Source organism: Eumetopias jubatus, unplaced genomic scaffold (genome assembly GCF_037043125.1).
Source record: "Eumetopias jubatus isolate StellerSeaLion01/CBP00866 unplaced genomic scaffold, mEumJub1_p1.0 scaffold_1, whole genome shotgun sequence".
Classification (NCBI taxonomy): Eukaryota; Metazoa; Chordata; class Mammalia; order Carnivora; family Otariidae; genus Eumetopias; species Eumetopias jubatus.
Window position 1 is genome coordinate 86,055,453 of NW_028274807.1, and position 22,647 is coordinate 86,078,099.

A 22,647-nucleotide genomic window follows, 5' to 3' on the forward strand; every position below is an offset into this window, starting at 1 on the left:
CCCTCAAACTCCACTTTCCACCAGCTTTTAATGATGATTAAATATAAATGACATGTCGTCAAGGACTTTTATGCATTTCAGGAAAGTCTCCAATATTAAGGACAGAGACTAAAACATCATGGGAGTGCTAAGAAACAGAATGATGAAACAGAAAAAAATATCAAGGAAACTAAAATAGTCTAAGAGAAAATATTGTATATCACTAACCAGATGAAGAACCAGTAAGAATAGAACAATTAGACAATAAAAGCTGAAAAAAAGTTCAATAAAAGTTTGAAGTTATAGTCAAGGCAATTTTCCAGAAGGCAGAATAAAAAGAAAAAGATGAGTAAAAGGAGGGCAAGGTAAAAATACAGAAAAAGAAATCCAGGAAGTTTAATACCTGATTTGTAGGAATTCCAGAAAGAACAATGAAAACAGAGGTGAGAAAATATCAAAAAAGTAAGGCAAGAAAATTTCCAAGAACTGAAGGATGTTATTAAGTCTGCAGAAAGCAAGGACCTACTTAGCACACAGCACAATAAATGAAAAATACAATACCTTAAAACTTCAGAACACTAGGCACAAAGAGAAGATAATAAATACTTCCAAAGAGAAAAATAACTAAAAGATCAGGAGCCAGAATGGCACTGGACTACTAAATAGCACAACTGGAAGCTAGAAGGCAGTAGAGCAACACTGCAAAAATTCTGAGTAAAAATGATTTTCTTTTTTTTTTTAAAGATTTTATTTATTTATTTGAGAGAGAGAATGAGATAGAGAGAGCATGAGAGAGGGGAGGGTCAGAGGGAGAAGCAGACTCCCTGCTGAGCAGGGAGCCCGATGCGGGACTCGATCCCGGCACTCCAGGATCATGACCTGAGCCGAAGGCAGTCGCTTAACCAACTGAGCCACCCAGGCGCCCTAAAAATGATTTTCAATCTAGAATTCTACACTCACCTAAAATATCACATACTGGTAGGAGTAGAAAATGACATATTCAGGCATGTAAAATCTCAAAAAATTTACCTCTCAGTTATCCCTTTTCAGGAAGCCATTAGAGGATATGCTCCTGTAAATGAGGGAATAAACCATGAAGGTATGGGGCACAGGAAATCAAGGCTCCAACACGGGAAGCAGGTGTAGGGAATTTCCAGGATGAGAGCAAAGAGAAGTCTTATGATAACAGCTGTGAAAGAGACCTAGGGAGCAGTGAAGATTAAATCAGAAAAACCAAAGGCTCTAGGAAGGATATCTTAGGAAAATAACCAAACTAATTACCTCACAGGTGAAAGGTATGACAAAGATGGATTGAAGTGTGTGGGAAGAAACTCAGATAACAATGGTAAGTAAGCAAAAATTTTTTAAATGAGGTAATTATTTAATAAAAATAAAAACCAGAAAAGCTATAACCAAATGCACTATTTGCTTCATTACTGAATAATATTTATATGGTCATAATAATGAAAACACTAGTATGTACTTAACCAGTAATAACTAATTAGGATGTGAGATAAGGCAAAATAAGGCATAAAAAGAGTTAAAATCATGTTACAAGAAGAAATGAATGTCAATTATTGGTGGACCAAGAGATAGTGCCATATCCTATTATTATAAGCTAGAAAATATGAGCTGAAATAGTTGAAAGTGGTTTTCCTGAAGAATTACATAAGGCAAGACAAGTTCAGGGGAGACGATGGGAGGAAGGAGTAGTAGTAAACTTTTACATCAATCTTTCAGTAGTAATTTAAAATCACATGATTATATTTTTATTTCAGTTTATTTGAGGTAATTTAAAATTCTGTTCAGTGTGTCTTGGTAAGTGTGTAACAGTTGTGAAAAATCACACCATAATCAAGTTAAAAACAGTCAATTATCTATCCCCCAAATTTTCTCCCTTTGTAGTCAATCCTCAATCCCCTTTCTTACCCCAGGTCCTAGGTAACTACTAATCTGGTTTTTGTCACTGTATATTTTTCTAATTCTGGAATTTCATATAACTGAAATCATTCAGTATGTATTCTTTTGTGTCTAGTTTCTTTCACTTAGCATGATGTTTTCATTTTTAGCATTTATATTTAGGTCTGGATCCATTTTGAATCAATTTTGGGGTTTGGTGTGAAGACCTTGTTAAGGATCTTTTTTTAAATTCCTCCAAATGGACATCTAGTCATTCTAGAACCTTTTTTTGAAAAGATTCTTTCCCCCTTGAATTACATTAGCATCTTTGTAAAAAATCAATTATCCTATTAAGTATGGCTCTATTTCTAGACTCCAAATTTCTTCCATTCATCTATATGTCTATCCTTAGGCTAATACTGAACCATTTTGACTACTGTGGCTTCATAGCAAGTCTAAACATCAGGTACTTTAAGTCCTCAGATTTTGTGCTTAAAATTTTTTTCTGCTACTTTATGCCTTTGCATTTCCATATAAATTTTAGAATCATATTGTCAATTTCTATGAAAAAGACTAGCAAGATTTTGATTGGGATTGTATTGACTCTATAGATCAAAGTTTTCGAGAATTGCCATCCTAAAAACATTTAGTCTTCCAATTCAAAAACATGGTATATCTCTCAATTAATCTAGGTCTTAATTTCTGTCAGCAATACTTTGCAGTTTTCAGTGTACAGGTTTTGCATATCTTCTGTTGAATTCATTTCAAGGTAATTATATAATGCTACTGTGGTTTTGTTTTTACTTTTTAATTTCATTTTTGGATAGTTCATTTCTAGTATATAGAAATACAATTAGTTCTTATTATCTTGTATTCTACAGCCTTGCCAAATTCACATTAGTTCTATTAGTTTTTATTTTTCTTGCAGATTCCTTACAACTTTCTATATACATGTCACCTGACAATAATAGTTTTACTTCATCCTTTCTATTCTGTAAGTCTTTTCATTTCTTTTTCTCGTCTTAATGCATTAGCTAGGACCTCCAGTGTAATGGTGAATAAAGGTGGTGAGAGTAAACATCCTTACCTTGGTCTTGATCTTAAATGGAAATGCATAAAATCATTCACCATGAAGTATTTTCCTTTCCTTTTTTTGAGAGAGAGCGTGAGCAAACGTGGGGAGGGTGGGAGGGGAGAGGGAGAGAGAGAATCTTTTTTTTTTTTTTTTTAAAGATTTTAGAGGGAGAGCAAGCGAGTGTGCACACGCGCCGGGGAGGGGCAGAAGGAGAGAGGGAAAGAGAGAATCTCAAGCAGGCTGCCTACTGGGCACAGAGCCCGACTCAGGGCTTGATATCACAACCCCAAGATCACGACCTGACCTGAAATCAAGAGTCAGACGCTTAACCAACTAAGGCACCCAGGTGCCCCAGTATACTGTTTTTTCTTAAGCATCCTTTATTAGGTTAAGGAAGTTGCCTTTAATTCCTACTTTGCTGAGGGTTTTTGAGTTTGTATTGAATGTTGTCAAATACTTTTCTGCATCTACTGAGATGGTCATACAGTTTTTCAACTTTATCTTAGTAGCATGGTATATTACATTGAATTGATTTTTGGAAGTTAAACCAACCTTGCATTGCTAGGATAAATCCCATATAACTATGGTGTATTATCCTTTTTATACATTACTAGATTTAATATCCTAATATTCTGTTAAGGATTTTTGTGTCTATGTTCACGAGGAATATTGTATGCTCGTTTTTTTTTTTTTTTTCCCCTCGCAATGTCTTTATTTAGCTGTGGTACCTGGGTAATACTGGCCTGACAAAATGAGTTGTGACATTTTTTACTCCTGTATTTTCTGAAAATCATGTATACATATGTATACATACATATGTATGTATAAATTCATAATTTATAATTATGAAATGTCCTTCCGTATATCTAGTATCACTCTTTGTTTTACAATATATCTTCACTGATATTATTATACTCACTCTAACATTTTTATGCCTGTTTTCTATGGAGGAGAATCACCCAATCTCATCATGCTGTCATTACTGGAAGATCCAATTATTTTAATGATGAAAATTAAACACAAATTTTAAAAGGGAATATAATGGTAGACTCAGAATATATTTTTAAAAAGAAAATGTTGATTATAACTCTATACTAATAAAATATGGATTAAAAATATATGTAAATATACCTTCCTTTATCCTCTTCTATTCTCCCCCCTAGAATTAGTCACATGCTCTTAACACTGGCTCTACTTTGGAGGGTAGGATATGATTGGGAAGTTAGGAGATAGAAATGGATATACAAATTCGAAACCAAAATTTGCAAATAATAATTTGTCTCCTCCTTTATTATACTCATTTTCTTTCCCTTGTTTAACTCCATTAGTATTGTACACCAACACAAATGAGAAAAGTTATTGATTGTTCCTTGTTATTCATAACATGAATGGAGTGTGAACCTTTGATTATTAAGCCTGACTGAAGTTTCTGGTTTGGGATACATATTATTTAATATGTCAAGGAATAGCTTACTATTCATATTTTACTAAGGTTGTGTGGGAGAGAATGTATGTGCATATGTGTGTTACTGATACCCTAAAGTTAAAATGATCCACCGTATTTCTAGCATAAATGCCATTTGATTGTGGAGTGTGCATGTGTATGTTTTCACAAACTACTGAATCTATTAGTTAATGCTTTATTTAAGATAAATAATCCCTGAAGTGAGGCAGGTCTGTGGTTTTCTTTGTGTGTGTGTGAGACAGAGCCTTTAATATAGTGTAAGAAGTTTTATAATAGCTTTTAATATACTGAATGTTTAAAAGAAGAATAATGAGGGGACACTAGCCTTAACAGACATTAAAGATTCAATTAAAAAAACAGTATATATAGTATTGGCTGATGCAGATCCAGGGAACAGAGCTGAGTACAGAAATGAACCCAAGTAGTTGCTGCAATTTTGTCTGGGAAAAAAACCAGAATCTCTAAGTAATAGGATGTATTATTTAACAGATGATCTTGACAGAAGTGACTAGCTACTTGGAGGGGGGGAAAAGTTTAATTTTTACTGCTTTAAGATAAAGAAAACTTTAAAATGTTCCTGCATAACATAAACAACTTGAAGGAATGAAAAAACATATATTCTTGGATAGGAAGACTTAAGTTCATAAAGATGTCCATTCTCCCTTAAATAATCTATGCATTTAACATGATACCAATTAATACTAGTATGATTTGTGTGTGCAGAATTTATCATGCTGACTCTAATGTTCAAAAATAAAAATAGAAATAACAGCACAAAATCCAGGAGAAATTAGGGGAGGGGGAAAAAGAAAGGAGAGAAAAGGGTCTAGTCCTACCAGATATTAAAATATATTATAAAAGCACAATAATTACAATAGTAAGATATAGCTCATAACAGGTCACATCATTAGAACAGAAAATTTAAAAATAGACACAGAATGTATTATATAATAAGGGTGTCATTTCAAATCAATAGGGAAAAGACCATTTGGAAAAACTGGCTGGACACTTAAAGAAAAGAGTGCGTTCCCTATTTACACCTTACATTGAAAGAAATTCTACTCAGAAGAATAATCACAATGTAAGGATAAAACATAAAAGTACTATAAGAAAACATGAGATGATCTTTTTTCATATATGTGAGGAAGTCTTTCCTAAGTGAAATTAAGATGCCATAAAAAGATGAATAAATCCAACTACACAAGAAACAAAAATTACTTCATGTAGGGAAAAACTAACATAGGCAAAGACAAAAGATAAGCTAGTAAAAATTATTTGCTACTCATATAACTGACGATGGGAAAAATCCCTGCAGTATAAATAGGAACAACCCAATAAAAAATGGACAAAAGGATATGAACTCAGAGTTCATAGAAAAAGAAATGTAAGTGACCAAAAAACATATGATAATTACACATCTTTATTCATAATAAAAGGTAAATTAAGTGATATATTTCACCTACTGGATTTTAAATTTAAAAAAACTGCTAAAACACAGAGTGAAAAGAAATATATTGAAAATTAAACAGATATATAAGATGAATCAGAGGTCCAACAACCAAACATTTATTATTCCAGAAGAAATAAGAGAAAAATGGAGAAAGAAAATTAAAGAAATAAAAAGCATCTGAGCTGGAGAGACTTTCGTGTTTAGATTAAAAGAGACAACTGAGTGGATTAATGTAAAAAAAACAAAAAACAAAAACAAAACCCTCCATACTAGACAAAAAAGATAAAGATAAAAGCCTAAAAGCATTCACAGGGGAAAATAAGTACTATGTGAAGGAACAATTACCTGACTGGCAACACTATTCTCATCAGTAATAACAGTAGTGAATACTGTACACCTCAAACTAATGTAACACTGTATGTTAACTACACTGGAATTAAACTAAAAAATAATCAGTAGTGAAAAACTCTGCAGTAATTAAAGTCTGTTGGAAAATAATTTGACCAGGATTTCTATACTCAGCAAGTATCATGTGTAAAGAAAAAATAAAGGTATTTCCATGGGTTTTACTTCCATGAACTGATTCTGAGGCACCTGATATATTACTCTAGCCAACCAAAGATGGAGGTCAAGAAAGAGGAAAATATCCTATACAGAAATGGTGGAACTGACCCAGTGACCAAACAATATAAATAATAAGAAAAAGCAATTCTAGAGTAAAGTTTTATCAATTGTAAGAAGTAATAAACCCAAGCTAGCAGATGAAATCTATATGGCCCAAGTAAAAAATATTCAAGACAAAGAATACAACTGGCTCTAAGCAGCAGATAAAGGAATTGAGAGGTTACCTAGTATTAAAGACACATACATGAAGAATGTATATGATTATTTTCACAAAACAAAAAAAGGCAACTGGAAACTTTAGGGAAAAGCCCCCCAAATATACAATAAAATCGTGCTCAAAATGTGAAACAAAACAGCACAATTTTGAGCAATTTGTAGAGCATATGAAAAGAGGAACCATGTGACTGAAATGCTAAAAATATTCTTTGTATGGTTCATGATGTTGAACACAGAGAAAGAAATCTAATCCTAGTGTTCTACTTAGTTGTGGAATAAAACATTTTTACATAATCACATTCATGTAAATAGTATGTTTCAACTATTAAAATCTACCTATAGTCAAAACATAAGCGGGTTAAAGTATGGTTATAATACAGAATGTAAATGTTACCATTACTTGACAATGTAAAAATTATATAGTATGTGGTGAAAGGGTAGAAGACTTGAAAGGAAAAATGTGGAGTAATATCATTGTCTAACATTGTGTGGAATCAGGACTATTACTGAAAGTTGATGTGACAGAAAATGGGGAATTGAGTATGTTCAAAGTAGAAAGATGACAAAAGCTAAAGGGAGAATGGAAGAATAGTGAGATGCTGATTAAACATGGTAACAAAATTAAGAAAAAACAAAATTTCAAAGTGAAATTAAAATGCTCAAATTTACTTTAATAATCTTCAAGTCCAGTGGCTATTCATAGAGGGAATTTTTCAATTCTCAAATGCTCCTATTATTTACCAATGCATATATTTCAGCTTAATATTGGGGTTATTATAGATATTTGTTTTTTATAAATATCTTTGAGACACTGACTGAGGAACTCTATTTGGAAATCTTTATAAGATATAACAGTTTTTCAAGTGTTTAATGTATTTCAAAGTATGGTACCCTAATTTCCATTTTCTTGATTTCAGTTCCAGAAATATTGGCAGGAAAAGTAAAAAGCTGACAGCTGGGTATAAGGATATTACCAGATGACTCTAGGGGCTCCTGGGTGGCTCACTCGTTGGGCGTCTGCCTTCGGCTCAGGTCATGATCCCAGGGTCCAGGGATCAAGCCCCACATCGGGCTCCCCACTCTGCGAGAGGCCTGCTTCTTCCTCTCCCACTCCCCCTGCTCGTGTTCCCTCTCTCGCTGTGTCTCAGTCAGATAAATAAATAGAATCTTAAAAAAAAAAAAGGATATTACAAGATGACTCTAATTATCTAAAATGTTTCTTTTAAAAGAACAGTTGCTACTAAATATTTCATTGCTAACATTTGGTTCAAGCCATAGCTACATGTATTCTATGGCATACTGGATCTGAACTTTGCAGCTGGTGGTTGATTTCCATCAACACCTTAAGACTGAAGTCTATGGTAAGGCTAAACACATTTAAACTATGAAAATGGAGCTTTAAAAAATATGGTGGAAACCTACTTGAATATGTAAGACATATATAGCTTTTTGTCTTAATTGTTGCAGAATAAAATGTTACCTGCATAAATGTCAGCTGAATTTAATTAAACCAGCATTTGTGGAAACCCCATTAGGTACTATAATATGGTTTCTGCAAGGGATACAAGTAAGCATCACAAAGTACAGCACAGGAGGTTGGATATGAAACTGAAAGACAAACAGTTTAATACCTAGTAATCAGTTCTTGCTCTGGAGGAATAGGTTTTATTTTATAAAGAATGAATATGATGAGAAAGTTTATTAAAACACCTTCTGCCCCAAACATGATCAACTGATAAATGAGTGGAGGGAGCTAAAAAGGGGGTGTGTTTGTGTCTCATTTTGCTGTGACAGTCTATATCTTGAGTGTGTGAATCTCAAATCTATATATACTTACAAGCTGGGTAACAGTAAGCAAACACTTAACTTTTTAAGACCTCATTTTCCTCACTGAAAAATGGGACTAATCACTCCTTCCCTGTCTTCTTCATTGGATTGTTAATTATATGACACACATTTATTAAGCAGTTATTATGCACCAGGCTTATGCTAGAGGTACAAGATAAATAAAATGACATCCCTGACTTCAAAGGCTTATAATCTATGAAGGAAGACAGATGTGCAAATAAGCAAGGAAAACTTAGTACAGTGTGTATGTGGTGTAAGAAACAGAGGCTACAGAAAACAGAGGAGGGAGAGACTGATTCTGGTTTAGGAGAGTGAGTCCAGGAATACTTAACACAGATTACACAGAAGCTCAAGACAGTGGGCCAGGTGACGAAGTTATTGGGTAGGAGCAGCCACCGCGATAGGGGCTCTGAGCACAAGCGTGGTAAGCACAGAAGTTCAGAAAGGCCTAGGTGAGTTTGAGGCAGTTCATAATGGCTAGATTGCAACGTGTACAGTGAGGGAAACGTACAGAAACTCCATACAGGAAAGTAGATTGGTGCCAAATTGTGATAATGATAGTAAATTAATGAGACTGCACTTTATTCCAAGATCATTGTTCCTCAAAATTCTGTCCTGGGATCACATGTAAAGGACCAAGAGTAGGAAGCCTTGTTAAAATGCATGTCCCCAGGCCCAAAAATGCACTGAATCAGATTTTTTAGAGTCTAATTTACATCGTAACAAATCCCCCTGATGATTCTTAAACACCCAAAGCTTGAGAAGCAGCAATGTAGGCCACAAGGAATTACCAAGCTTTAAGCAGATCAATTTTGTATTTTAGGATGAGTGATATTTTGGCAAGTGTGGAAGCAGTGTCAATCTCTCCCCTGTTCTCTTCCTCAGAATCTATTTATTATAGCACATTCATGAAATTCTGCTAGTTATTTACATGTCTGATAATTCTGGCAGCAGTGTGCAAAGTAAAGTGGAGAGACTAGTCAGGGTACTTCAGTGAAACACGAAAAAACTAAAATAAGGCAGTGACTATGAGAAGAGGTGAAAATGAAATCAAAAGACATTTCTCCAATAAAGAAACACCCAAGATTTGGTGATTAGTCAGATTTGGTAGTTCAGGCAGGATAGAATAAAGGTTAACAGAAATTTCTAACTTAGCAAGTAATGATATTATTAAAAGGATCATATGAAATAAAACTGTGAAAACTGGAAATCTAAGTGTAAGATATTGTTAATCAGGTTCCTTTCTAGAGCACTTCCCACACTTCTCCTTTTCTTAACTTAGATGTGGATTGTTTTCATATTTCTTTTAATGTAAAAGTAACTCATGCTTATTATAGAAATTCATTCACTTAAATACTGACTGAAGTGTCTATTAAGATCCAGGACTGTGCTCTGCGCCTACTTAAAATGCAACAGTGTATGGATGAACAAAGAAAACAAAACAGTGAAAAAGGCATCTGAGACAACCATTACTACCCTTTTTTGATGTTCTCTCTTACAGCTTTTTTTCTATGAATATTTTAGTTTGTTTCTTCGGTTTATATAGTTGTGCTCATATAGTATAATGATTTTTTTTTTAAGATTTTATTTATTTATTTGACAGAGAGAGACACAGCGAGAGAGGGAACACAAGCAGGGGGAGTGGGAGAGGGAGAAGCAGGCTTTCCACAGAGCAGAGAGCTTGATGCGGGGCTCTACCCCAAGACCCTGGGATCATGACCTGAGCAGAAGGCAGACGCTTAATGACTGAGCCACCCAGGCGCCCCTATAATATAATGATTTTTATCTTGCTTTCACTTCAAAAACATTTCCTCAAACTATTGTAAATTCTTCACTAACAACACTGTTCCAAACCACCTATTTCTATGGGAGATATAGCAGTTTACTTATAGAATACTTAAGCTGTTTTAAAATTTTCATTGTTATATATAATGCTGCAAATGAAATTATGGGATCACAAGGTATTTAATTTTAAAGGCACAAAAATTCCTGACTTGCTTTCCAAAAGGGTTCAATCAGTTTAGACTGCCAATAGAAATATATGAACAAGCACATTTCATGGTACCTTCATCAGCAACAAAACCAATAGAAAAAATTTCTTGCCAACTCAAAAAGTAAAAATATATCACCGCTTCTTAAAGTTTCCCTGCTTTGATTATCTGTCAGGGAGAAACATTTTCCCATTTGCTTTTATTTTCACTTTAGTAAATGAACCTGTTTTCTCAAGTTCTTTGCTCGTTCATGTACAATGACTTGGTGCTTTTGAAAGCATTTGTAGAAAGACTTTAAAATTTAAAGATAAACATTTTGCTTTCTGCAACTGTGAAGCTGGGGAGATCTCAGCCTGGCCGAGCACGTGGGATCTCACTGGTCTCCCAGCCCTTCAACCTTTCATTCCCTGAAGCCCCCCAATAAAATGGTTTGATCCAAATAAACTAGAGATAAACCTGTCTGCTACATATTCACAAATTTCTAATCCTGCTCTGCACATCTTCAGTTTGTTCATTAGTACTGGGGGAAGAGGGGTGGGAGAAAAGGACATAATAAATGTCAATGTTCTGAGTCAAATGTAATCAACTTCCCTTCATGAGTCCTTCATGTGGCAGGCAGTTCTTTAAAGTTTGGAAGGTATTCCCCCATTCACATAAATATCTTATGAGACTAGCATAAGGATATTTACTCTATTTAACTCTTCAATTTACCTGGAATTTATTTTGGTATATAAGATGACATAAAGATTCAAATTTATTTTGAACACTAATTAACACTCTCAAAAACATACACTGAATGTCTTCCTTTTTCTACTCATTTCTGAGGATTCCTTTATTATATTTAGCATATCTATTTTTGAGATCTCAATTCCCTTTTACCAACTTTATTATCAATGCTATGTCAGTATCCAACTCTTTTGTTTATTATAGTTTTATAGTATGTTCTGATATCTCTTAGGGCTATAGTGGTTAGCTCTCTGTCACTGTTCTTGGTTTTTCACTTATCTCATTTTTTCCTCTTTAGTCTCTTGGACAAAACTAAGAAAGAATCATCTTATTAATTTCTCAAACACATTTTTAAAAAATCAGAATTCTGCTAAAGCTGTAAGTTAACTTGAGAAAAATGGGTATTTGTAATAGTTAGGACTTCCCATTCAGGCATATGATATTCTTCTCCCTGCACCGCGCCCTGCCCCCCACCTGTATCCCAGTAGTTTTCAGTTTCTTTTCTTCTTTTTTTAAAGATTTTATTTATTTATTTGTCAGAGAGAGAGAGAGAGAGCGAGCACAAGCAGGGGGAGCAGCAGGCAGAGGGAGAACCAGGCTCCCTGCAGAGCAAGGAGCCCGATGCGGGACTCGACCCCAGGACTCTGAGCCACCCAAGCGTCCCTCTACCATACTTTCTGAATGACTACTGCTATTATAAAGGTGAACTACCGAATTTAAAGTATTTGCCTTAAATCTAATTACTCTATATTCTTATTAGTTCTAATAACTTCTCAGCTGACTCTTGGGTTTTCCTGGAATGTAATCATACCACACCAAAAATGGGATTGTGCAATATTTCAGTATTTACTCCTCTTTGTTCAATTCATGTCTTACTATATTGGTCAGAACTTCCTGAAGAATGTTAATAATGTAGTGATAATGGGTTTCTGAGTTTTTAATAGTCATTGCTTCTATAGTGTTTCACCATCAATTATTATTTTAGCTTTTAGTTTGATATGTTTTGTTAGGGAAATTTCTCTTCATTCTTGGCTTTTAAAGAGACAAAAGGAAATTAATTTCTTTTCCATGTTTGCTGGTATGTTTATTTTCCTTATCAGATTCATTGACCTATGCATTATAAAATTTCATATTTAGCCATCTTTGCATTCTTAGATAGTTGATAATCATAAAGAAGACTTAATGTACTGTTGAATTATTTTTATTTCTATCTTATTCATAGCTGCTTATTTGAGTTCTACATTCTTAAAGTTTGCGCAAGCTCATTTCTGGGACACAGCACCCTAGAAATATCTCTTTTAGTAACTAGCCATCTAGTGATAACTCTCCAGGCTCATAAAACCTAAGTGGCTTGTTCAGGGTCACGTGGTTGGCAGGCAAGTTAGATATTCTGGTTCTGATCTAGAATTATAAGCAAATGTCCCATTTCACTGCGCCAACCCTTTCTTCTCCCCCAGTGTGAGAGAGATCATGTCTTCCTGGCCCAGTAGTCTTATCTTCTGGCCAGCTAGAAAGATTGGCAGATGGCAGCGCAGAGTACACTTTTCTCTTTTCAAGGCTCTAGGGGAAGTTCTACCTTCCTGCACAGATCAGAGAGGACTTTCAAAAAGTGGGTGTTTGTACAAAGGGAATGAGTATTACATAAGGAGGTTAGAGTAACATGTAGATCTGTCCCCTTATTTATATGTCCTATCTTTTAGTTTTTCCATTTCTCTAGGTTCAAGAGTTAGCAGAAACCTACTCAGAGTTTTCATAAAATAATTCTGCAGAGTACGGCTAGAGTTTCCTTTAGCAAATCCATCCATATACATATAAAAGAAGAGATGGGAGAAAGGAAAGAAACATAAGTAACGCTAAGTCCAGTGGTCACATCAGGACCAGATGTTGTGAGATAGCTGTAATTTCTAATATTCTATTTCCATACTGTTCTGAAATGACTTAAGACTAATTCATCTGGGGTATGAAGCAGATTTTTCAAAAGCTTCAAAATTTGAGCTGAGAAAATATGATCACTGCATGTATATTTATATTTAAAAAATAAGTAGCTAAGTATTAAAGATTTTTTTCCCAGTGATGCAATAAACTTTGTGCTTAGCAGTGTGCTAGACTCTGGGTTTTCAGTGGCAAAAAATACACAGTCTGGATGTAGAGAGTAAAAATTTTCCTTAAAAAATCTCTTAAATTACCCATAAATTACAATGGACACATTTTTTGTATACCACCTTGTACAGAAACATTTTGCATAAAGATAAAATCTATTTACAGCAATCTAGAACACATAACAAAATTATATGTGCAATATATAAAATGTATGTATTTAAAAGGGTGTGGGTTTATGCATGTGCATGTATGTACCAGAGAGGATGTACACGTATAGGTGGTGGTTTGCTGTGGCCATATCTGCAGGTCATCTTGGAAATCAACACAATTGCTTGGCAAGTCTAAAATAGCAGTTTCTCTTCCAGCACTGGAATAGATTGCTGTTTCTTTGGTTAAGCACTACAGGTTTGGCATTAGAAGCCATGTTGTACGAACATTACATATGACTAACAGAATCACACTCAACACTGTGAGATGTTCATACCTACACACTGAGATCAGGTGAGGTGACAAGAGATTCACATCTTTAATCTCATGACTATTTTGAAACAAAAGCTCAGTAGTGGGATGTGACTGCAATATTTAAATGATTACTTTTGTCATGATTTTACTTTTGGCTGAGTGTATATAGTTGAATTCACATAAATTGTGATGAGACTCCACTGTACTGATTAGATGTGGAACTTTAGTTTCCTACTGTGTGTAGTGGAGAGACTACATGTGTACGGAAGTGTTATTGTGAGGACTAAGGGAGATAACATATACTAAGTCCATAATATTCCTCTTTCCCAGATTCATGATACTATAATTTGGGTTTGAGGTAACTCAAAGTATACATTTAGAAAATCAAGGAAATTTTCTCACACAGGTAGTCAGCTATGACTCTCCATGATGCCATTTTAAAATAAGTAGTTAATTCTTAACCTCAATGCCTAGGTTAATCATAACCACATAGTACGGCAATAAACTCTTGGTCAGTACTAGAGCAGTCCACTGCCATGTTTTATTCAGTTTTTGTTTTTTTCATTAAGCATACCATTCCTTAAAAGAGATTAAATTCTATAGAGTTTTACAAGTATAAAAAAGGTTTAGAAGTATGCTTAATGATTCTTTAAAAAGTAAAAATGAAAATTTTGAATAACTGTGCCAAAATTATAGATCCTTTCTAAACCAATCTCCATATAAATTAATAATAATAATGATATATATATATATATAGTTTTAAAAAGTACATGGATTTTATTGTTACTATCAATCTGGTATGAGAGAGACAGGTGATGGGGTCATCAGCTTGAGAAGAATAAGTTACGGTGTGGGACCATCAAGAGAAGTCTAAATTGCTAAAAAGTAGGAGGTGAGAAAACAAACACATATATTTACCAAAAATTTAAATATGAACTACCAGTCTGTCTCACTTATGTAAGGTACCACAAGATAATGCTGCAAAAACTTGTATCAATGATGCTATATAGGTAACTTAGTAATTAAAGGCAAAGAATTAGAGACTGAACTCATGGAAAAATCAAAACACATGGTTCCTTTCCTTATTTTCACATAAATGACTTCTAGTTTTACACAATTTCCAATGAGTGTAAACTGGGCATCAAAATCATATACAAAAGAGTATATTAAACACAGTATTTACTCTTTTTGTGTATGATTTTGATACACATAACAAGTGTAATGGGAGAGATATAAGCAGCTTTAAAACATGACGAGACTTCTATAAAAGCCATATAACGCAGGGAATATGTGACAATATGACACAACTATGGTCTTTAGTACATGGAGGACAGGGAAAAGAAATGCCTAGTAGCTTGAAACAAGTACTGCTTCAATGGCAGAGTGCTATTAAGATACCTGCTGGGGATTTTGAGATTCCAGGAATTCACAGGGAAAAATAATCCATAAGAAGATCAGACTAGATGTGAAAAATGTACATCCATTTACTTGGTATCTTCCGTCCATCAAAACCTTATTCCTCTCAAGCTAAATCTCCATATGCTGACTTCTCTTAGGAGTAGGTATGAAACAGAATTCAGGTTCCTAGAGCTAGAATGAAATTTTAAGAGTTGTAACAGAACAAAAAGCAAGCAGTAATCAAGAAGCTTGTTAGAAGGCAACCTTATTGTTCACTCTCCAGAGACTAGATCCATTAGTAGATCCTCAGAATGGACAAAATTCAATTCACTACATAATGTTAAAGCCCCCAAATAAATTGATGAATATGACATAGTTTGTGCTCTCAAGGAGCCTATAAATATTATTGAGTGCTTACTACATGCTAGGCACTGTTCTAAATGCTTTAACTATTAAGTCACTTAATCCTCGTTACAATGTTATGATGTAGGTACTGTTACCATCCCTCTTTTACAAACAAGGAAATGTGTATTAACCCAGAGAATATTTAACCCAGACAGGTTAAATAACTTGCCCTAAGCTACAAAACTACTAATCTCAATAGTCTGGCTCCATAACCCATGTTCTTAACCATTATGACATATATCTTGGAGAAAGAAATGAAAATTAAAGAAGTGTAAGTACACTGACCATCTTTTGTGGATATTCTAAGACTGTCCTAACTTCAAATACTCTGTCCTATTGTCAAATTACTTACCCTCATTTTGGTTGGGAAAAGATTATTTGCAAGAGAAATGTACTAATTTATATACCTGATTTTTATACTCAACAAAAAAGACCACAGCATGATATGTTTGCTGTGCTTCAGTCGTTGTACATTAGTAGATACATTTAGCTACACATTAATAGTGCCTGTGAACATAACATGGCTGTAAAAAATGCTGCCTTTTATTGCAAAGAATTAGTCAAAATTATTCAAAGTGATTTTGAAGAAATCTGGAGTCCCATAATATCACTAAGAAATTTGAAATTTGGTCATTTTTAGTGAAGAGAAAACAAACAACCAGTCTCCACACTAATTTTATAGTGTTACTGTATTACTAATATTCCAAACTACTTTGAGTGTTACTACCATTATAATTATCAAGTATAGAAGCTGCTTTGGGAAAGTCATGTTCAACTTTTACAACTGCTATACAGTTAGAGAAAAACTACAAATATCTCTTTCATAAATATATTAAGATGCTGCCTGTTGGAGTCTCAAATGCAGATAATAGCCATTAGATTTTAAGAAAATGTTCATATGGAAAATAACTTTAAAATGTTATTACTATTAATATTTATGATAAGTAAAAAAATGACAGTATGAAACACAGTTCTGTCATATATGGTTTGATTTCAGATTGGCCTTTAGTAGTCCTAATTTCAATCTTTTCCCCCACAATTTTTCCCATTAATGATGCTTTATATTGATGATGTGCTCTACAAATCTATATTCACAGAATAGTAGCTCACATAGCAAAAAACTCCAAGATTTTTATTTTTGCACCTGCCAAGAAGCTAACCTCCTAAAGAAAACACACACACACACACACACACTCTTCACTCACTTTTAAGCTAGAGGCAGTTAACTGTTTCAAAATGCAATAGTACTTTCAGGTCTAGACCTGCAATAAGTCCATCAAAAAAGTACTTGGAAAAGTACGATCTCTAAAGAAAAATAAACCACAGAAATGCGCTCAGCTTTGTTGAAAAATGAATACATACTCAAAATAACTCTAAATAGGGGCGCCTGGGTGGCTCAGTCAGTTAAGCGTCTGCCTTCGGCTCAGGTCATGATCTCGGGGTCCTGGGATCGAGCCCGCATCAGGCTCCCTGCCCAGCGGAGAGTCTGCTTTTCCCTCTCCTCTGCCCCACTTGTGCTCTAACAAATAAAAAAAATTAAAAAAAAAAACAAAACACTAATATCTCATAACTTGAACAGTTTGCCAGTTAAAAAATATTCAAACCCTATAGGCGAGTAATTTGAATATTTACAGAAACAAATCAGTAGCATAAATACTAATGCTTCCCAATCAAGAACAATGATTTTTGTCATCTTTCCTTATATTTGTCTGCACAAAAAGGATAGATTAAAAAAAAAAAAGAGGCTTATTGTGCCTCTGGAATTTTATTCCTAAGATTAAAACACATTTTCTGAAAACCATCTAGTGGGATGGGTCACCAAAGGAAATTGTGGAACATACTTTCCTAGAAGTCTTTAACAAGTAAGGATGGTGACCAGTGGCTATTAAGGGTGCTGTGACAGGTTTGTTGGCCTTCATAACCCTGGCAACTGGTGTGCAAGTGGATGACCTACTCTCAATGCTTGTCAGTCATTCAACTGTTCTCAGTGCCAGTAACCAAAATGGCCACGCCTGCAGTAAGTTTGATTCTAAGTCACTGATGGTTTCAGAAAGAAAAAAAAAAATCTTTTCAGTCCATTCTTTTCTGATGGCAGCTTGTCTATGCCACAGAATTTCACACAAGGGACTTCAAATATGTGCAAATTTATAAACAGGCAGACAAAAAGATTTTAGTTTCTGAAAATACAACAAACTGATACAGACTGTCTTCACTTTTTAGGGAATGGCTTACTTACTTTTCTCTGAAATAAAAAATAGACTTTATTTTTTTAAAGATTTTATTTTTTATTTATTTGAGAGAGAGTGAGAGAGAGTGAGTGCACAAGCTGGGGGAGAGGCAGAGGGAGAGAGAGAGAGAGAAGCAGGCTCCCCGCTGAGCAGGACCCTGGGAATCATGACTGAGCCTAAGGCAGATGCTTAACCAACTGAGCCACCCACGCGCCCCCCCCCCCCAAAATAGACTTTAAAATACTAGGAATCTCGCAGAATTTTGGAATTGTAAAGAACATTAGAAATTGTGTAGGTAAAAGGAACAAGTGCGAAAAGGTCAGGATCTAAAACAAAACAATAGTTTAATGTGGAATTCAGATTTTAGATTCCTAATCCAAAGTTCTTTTCACCATAGCACACAGCCTCTCCTTAACCTATCAATCTTTGTTAAAAATACCTCCAAATAGCAATAGAAATATGCAACTAGTTAACAAGTTAACAACTTACAGAAAAGTGTTTCTGATATACTTCAGGTCTGTACTCAATAAATGATCAACTAAAACTGGCCCAGAGCAATTTACCTACTTTTCAGATAAAGTATATAGCTACACACTGATAAAAGATAAGAAAATTATTTTGATTCTCAATTGTGCCGCATATTGGCCACTTACTTTTAGGTACTATGCTAGGTACTGAAGATAACAAGAATGAACATGGTTTCTTCCTGTTAAAAAATTTATGCTTAAAATTATCTTTATAATATTGTTTTAAATTTCTATAGAACTTTGTAAGATGCATCTCTCCACTGAGTCTTACTAACTCCTGAGTTAGTACTGAGTTTGGGAAGAGAAATTATGATCAGAGTATATGATTCTATTCTGTTGCAGCTTTTTTTCAAATCACAACACTGACTTTTTTGACTTCCACTACACAAATATTTAAAATCTGGGGGCGCCTGGGTGGCTCAGTTGTTAAGCGTCTGCCTTCGGCTCAGGCCATGATCCCAGGGTCCTGGGATCGAGCCCCGCACTGAGCTCCCTGCTCAGCGGGAAGCCTGCTTCTCCTTCTTCCACTCCCCCTGCTTGTGTTCCCTCTTCTCACTGTCTCTTTCTCTGTCAAATAAATAAATAAAATAAAGTAAAATCTGAACTGTACCAGATAGGTAGGATCTGTAAGAATTCTCACTATTTTTTTTAATCCCACCTTTATTTCAAATGGTAATGCTGGCTTTGATACAAAGACTCCTTCATAACAATTGCAAGTATATGGTAAAAGTTACTAAAAATTTCTAATAAATGACAATTTTGTGAAATTATCAAGGTAGCTACTAAAATAATATAGAAGAAATGAGTAATTGTTGGGCTAAATATGAAATATGTTATTCTTGTAGTAGATATAAACAGAATAATTATTAGTATGAATACATTCTTCCTTATTAATTTTATGTAATTTGGGATCACTTAAATTATCTAATTATATAAGTTACTTAGCAAGCAACATAATACAATTCCTATCCTATCAATGAAGAGAAAAGAGGCAAAAATTTGATATATCTGCCTCTTCTTCCCCATACACAAAGTAGCAGTTTGGGACTAGAATTTAGTCCCTTAGCCCTCTATATCAGAGGTCTATATTTACACTAAAAACAGCTTCACCTTAAGAAATATTAAATTTGAAAAAGCTCTAAGCTACCATATTTATTATAAACTTACAAATTCTTTATTGGCACATTTTAGCTTTAAACTCCCCAAACTATGCATTTGGGGAGAGGGAGAAAGAGCACCTAAAAATTCCTTAACAAGGATCAATCAGTTCACAGAGTAAAGTATTAAATGTGAATAAGATAGAGCTATAAAACATTATTGATATATCTACGGTTTAATAATCTTTTCCAGTGATGGAAATCTCAAGCCTTCGAGTTGAATCCTCAGACTTCACTCTGTGAAGTATTAAGTATTAGTATTTCTTTTTTATGCCCTAACATTTTAGTTTCTCCTCTCCAATTTTTAATTTTTATCATAGTATTTTTCCCCAATATAGTTGGTAATAAAATTCACTTTATTTTTTAAATTTTTTTAAAGATTTTATTTATTTCTTTGAGAGAGAGAGAGCATGAGCAAGGGGGAGGGGCAAAGGGAGAGAGAGAAGCAGACTCCCCGTTGAGCAGGGAACCCCATGTGGGACTCAATCCCAGGATCCTGGGATCATGACCTAAGCCGAAGGCAGACGCTTAACTGACTGAGCTACCCAGGTGCCTTAAAATTCACTTTAAACATAAACTTAAGGGAAAACTCAGGCACACCAATTTGATTTATATAAAAATAAAATTGGTATCAAGAAACTTCAGCAAAGAGGGGCACCTGGGTGGCTCGGTCGTTAAGTGTCTGCCTTTGGCTCAGGTCATGATCCCAGGGTCCTGGGATCAAGCCCCACATCAGGCTCCCTGCTCAGCGGGAAGCCTGCTTTCCTTCTCCCAGTCTCCCTGCTTGTGTTCCCTCTCTCATTGTCAAATAAATAAATAAAATCTTAAAAAAAAAAAGAAAGAAATTTCAGCAAAGAGGTATTATTACACTGCATGTAAGGTTACTCTCTATTACTAAATAAAAGCTAAGATAACTACATATTTAAAAACATGGCTCCCAAATAGAGAGAAATATCAATAATTTCAGTCTGTTGATATCTGAAATTGCTAATCTGACATCAAGAGCAATTTTATCTTATGGATTTGGTCCTGACCAGAGGTATATTTTCTATATCTCCTAGAAATTACTAAATAATGATCCCTGAATTTTAAGCTTTGGTGAACAAGAGTTCACCAAAATTTCTGGGTCTTCTTTTATAAATCACCCTTAGTTTTAATTTGTCTCCTTCTTTTGGAATGGTCAAGTATGATTTCACTTATCTTTGGAGATGGTATAAGGTTTCCAGACTCTCTCCTCCTTCATGTTATTTATTACAGGTGTATTCATAGCTTGGCACTTGATATCCTGTCATAGTTGAAACTTCTAGGCACAATTACTTCCCAAGTAGGCTAACACCTGGGTGTTTGACAGTGCAATGGGGTTCTAAAAACATGAAACTAAAAGCCAGTGTGGTTTTGGTCCCTAGTCACACCTGTGATGCTAGCAGTTAGCAAAGTGGCAAAGAGGATTACATTAACTATGTCCTTCTGTTATCTCAGATAAGTCTACTCATGAGATCTAACACCTCCTAAGGGGAAAGGAAATGAACATTTATTAAGTGATACAGGTCAAAAACTCCCTTGGATCTATATTTCATTTAATTCAACAATAACAAGTCTACTGAATAGTAATAACTCCCATTATACAGATTAGGAAATCTGTCCAAAGTAATCCTGCCAGTAACTGTAAGAGCCAGGTACTGAACCAAGGAGCTTCAGATTCCAAAGCCAGTATTTTTAGTACTCATAAGATTTATTTTTTTTAAAAGATTTTATTTATTTATTTTATAGAGAGAGACATAGCGAGAGAGGGAACACAAGCAGGGGGAGTGGGAGAGGGAGAAGCAGGCTTCCCGCTGAGCAGGGAACCCGATGCAGGGCTCGATCCCAGGACCCTGGGATCATGACCTGAGCCGAAGGCAGATGCTTAACGACTGAGCCACCCAGGCACCCCAGTACTCATAAGATTTTAAGGCTAGACCACTGAGGAGCATGTAGAGCACCTGGTACAATCTTTCTGTTACAGAAGAGGAAACAGAGGCCCAAAAAGATTGAGATTTGCCTAAGGACCTAATGCTTCTGGTGAAACTGGGATTTGAATTCAAGTCTCCTGATTTTCAGTGCAGTTCTGTGCATAATAATGATCCTTATTTTTGCTTCTGTGTGTGTTTGGGGTTGAGTCATGCTTGGTATAATTTATACATAATTTATAATGTCTTGACTCTCCAAATGAAATTATATGCATGTCAAGTTCAGAGATATACATTTTTAGTGACCAAAGATATTAAATGTATTTGGCAGGAATAAAAACTTAATTGGTATTTGTAAATTATTACATGTTGTAAAGAAATCTGTTGCCAATATACTTATTTATTCAGTTAATAAGTGCCTATTATGTACTGGCTACTGTGCTTGGCAATAAGAATACAACTGTATATAAAACAGAAGGATTCCCTATCCTTCTCATGGAATGTTTATCCTGGTGGAGGATACAAACAAATAAATAGGCAATTATAATGCAGTGAGTCAATGCTATGACAGTGGGAATACAAGATGCTATGGGAACAGGAAGCAGGGATACCTAACCCAGACTAGACTTTTCGAAGGAGGCGGTATGAAAGACGGGTAGGAGTCAGCTAGTTAAGGAAGAGGTATGGAGTGAGCAAATATTTCAGGAAGAGTATTTGCACAAGACATCAGGGAAAGGCCAAGGAAGCTGTGGGAGGAGAAATGAACCTAGAGAGACAAGCAAGGACCAAATCATACAGGTCCTTGAAAGAAAGAGCTTTAAAATCTTATCTATTACTATCACCTGGGGAACTTTAAAACAAACAAACAAATCACAGATGTCTGGGTCCTATCTCAGACCAATTACATCAGAATCTCTGGGAATGAGACCCTGGTACTGGTGCCTTAAAAAAGCTAACTAGATGATTCTAATGTGTAGCCAGGATTGAAAACTACTGTTTAAGCTATATAGGGAATTTAAAATATATACTTATTACTGGAAATAAAGAAAAAGGTGATCTTAAGTAATTAACTTCTCTGGGCCTTAGGATGAAGCAGGTTAGAGGTAGCTTGATATAGTAAAATGAGTCAGAAAACACTGGTTTTGTCA

The 22,647-nt window shown here is 34.8% G+C and overlaps 1 protein-coding gene across 4 annotated transcripts in view; it reads right to left on the bottom strand.

Moving 5' to 3' along the window:
- The window catches only part of PIK3CA (phosphatidylinositol-4,5-bisphosphate 3-kinase catalytic subunit alpha), a 77,641-nt gene that overhangs the window by 52,047 nt on the left and 2,947 nt on the right, over positions 1-22,647 (bottom strand). The window contains exon 1 of one of the 4 annotated variants that reach the window (XM_088025384.1): positions 15,234-15,497. The exons of 2 other annotated variants lie outside the window; for them this stretch is intronic. The gene's annotated coding sequence lies outside the window, so the exon portion shown is untranslated. Of the gene's footprint in view, positions 1-7,682; positions 7,758-15,233; positions 15,498-22,647 lie in introns of those variants that run through there. One more of the 4 variants, XM_088025382.1, reaches the window with a different exon arrangement.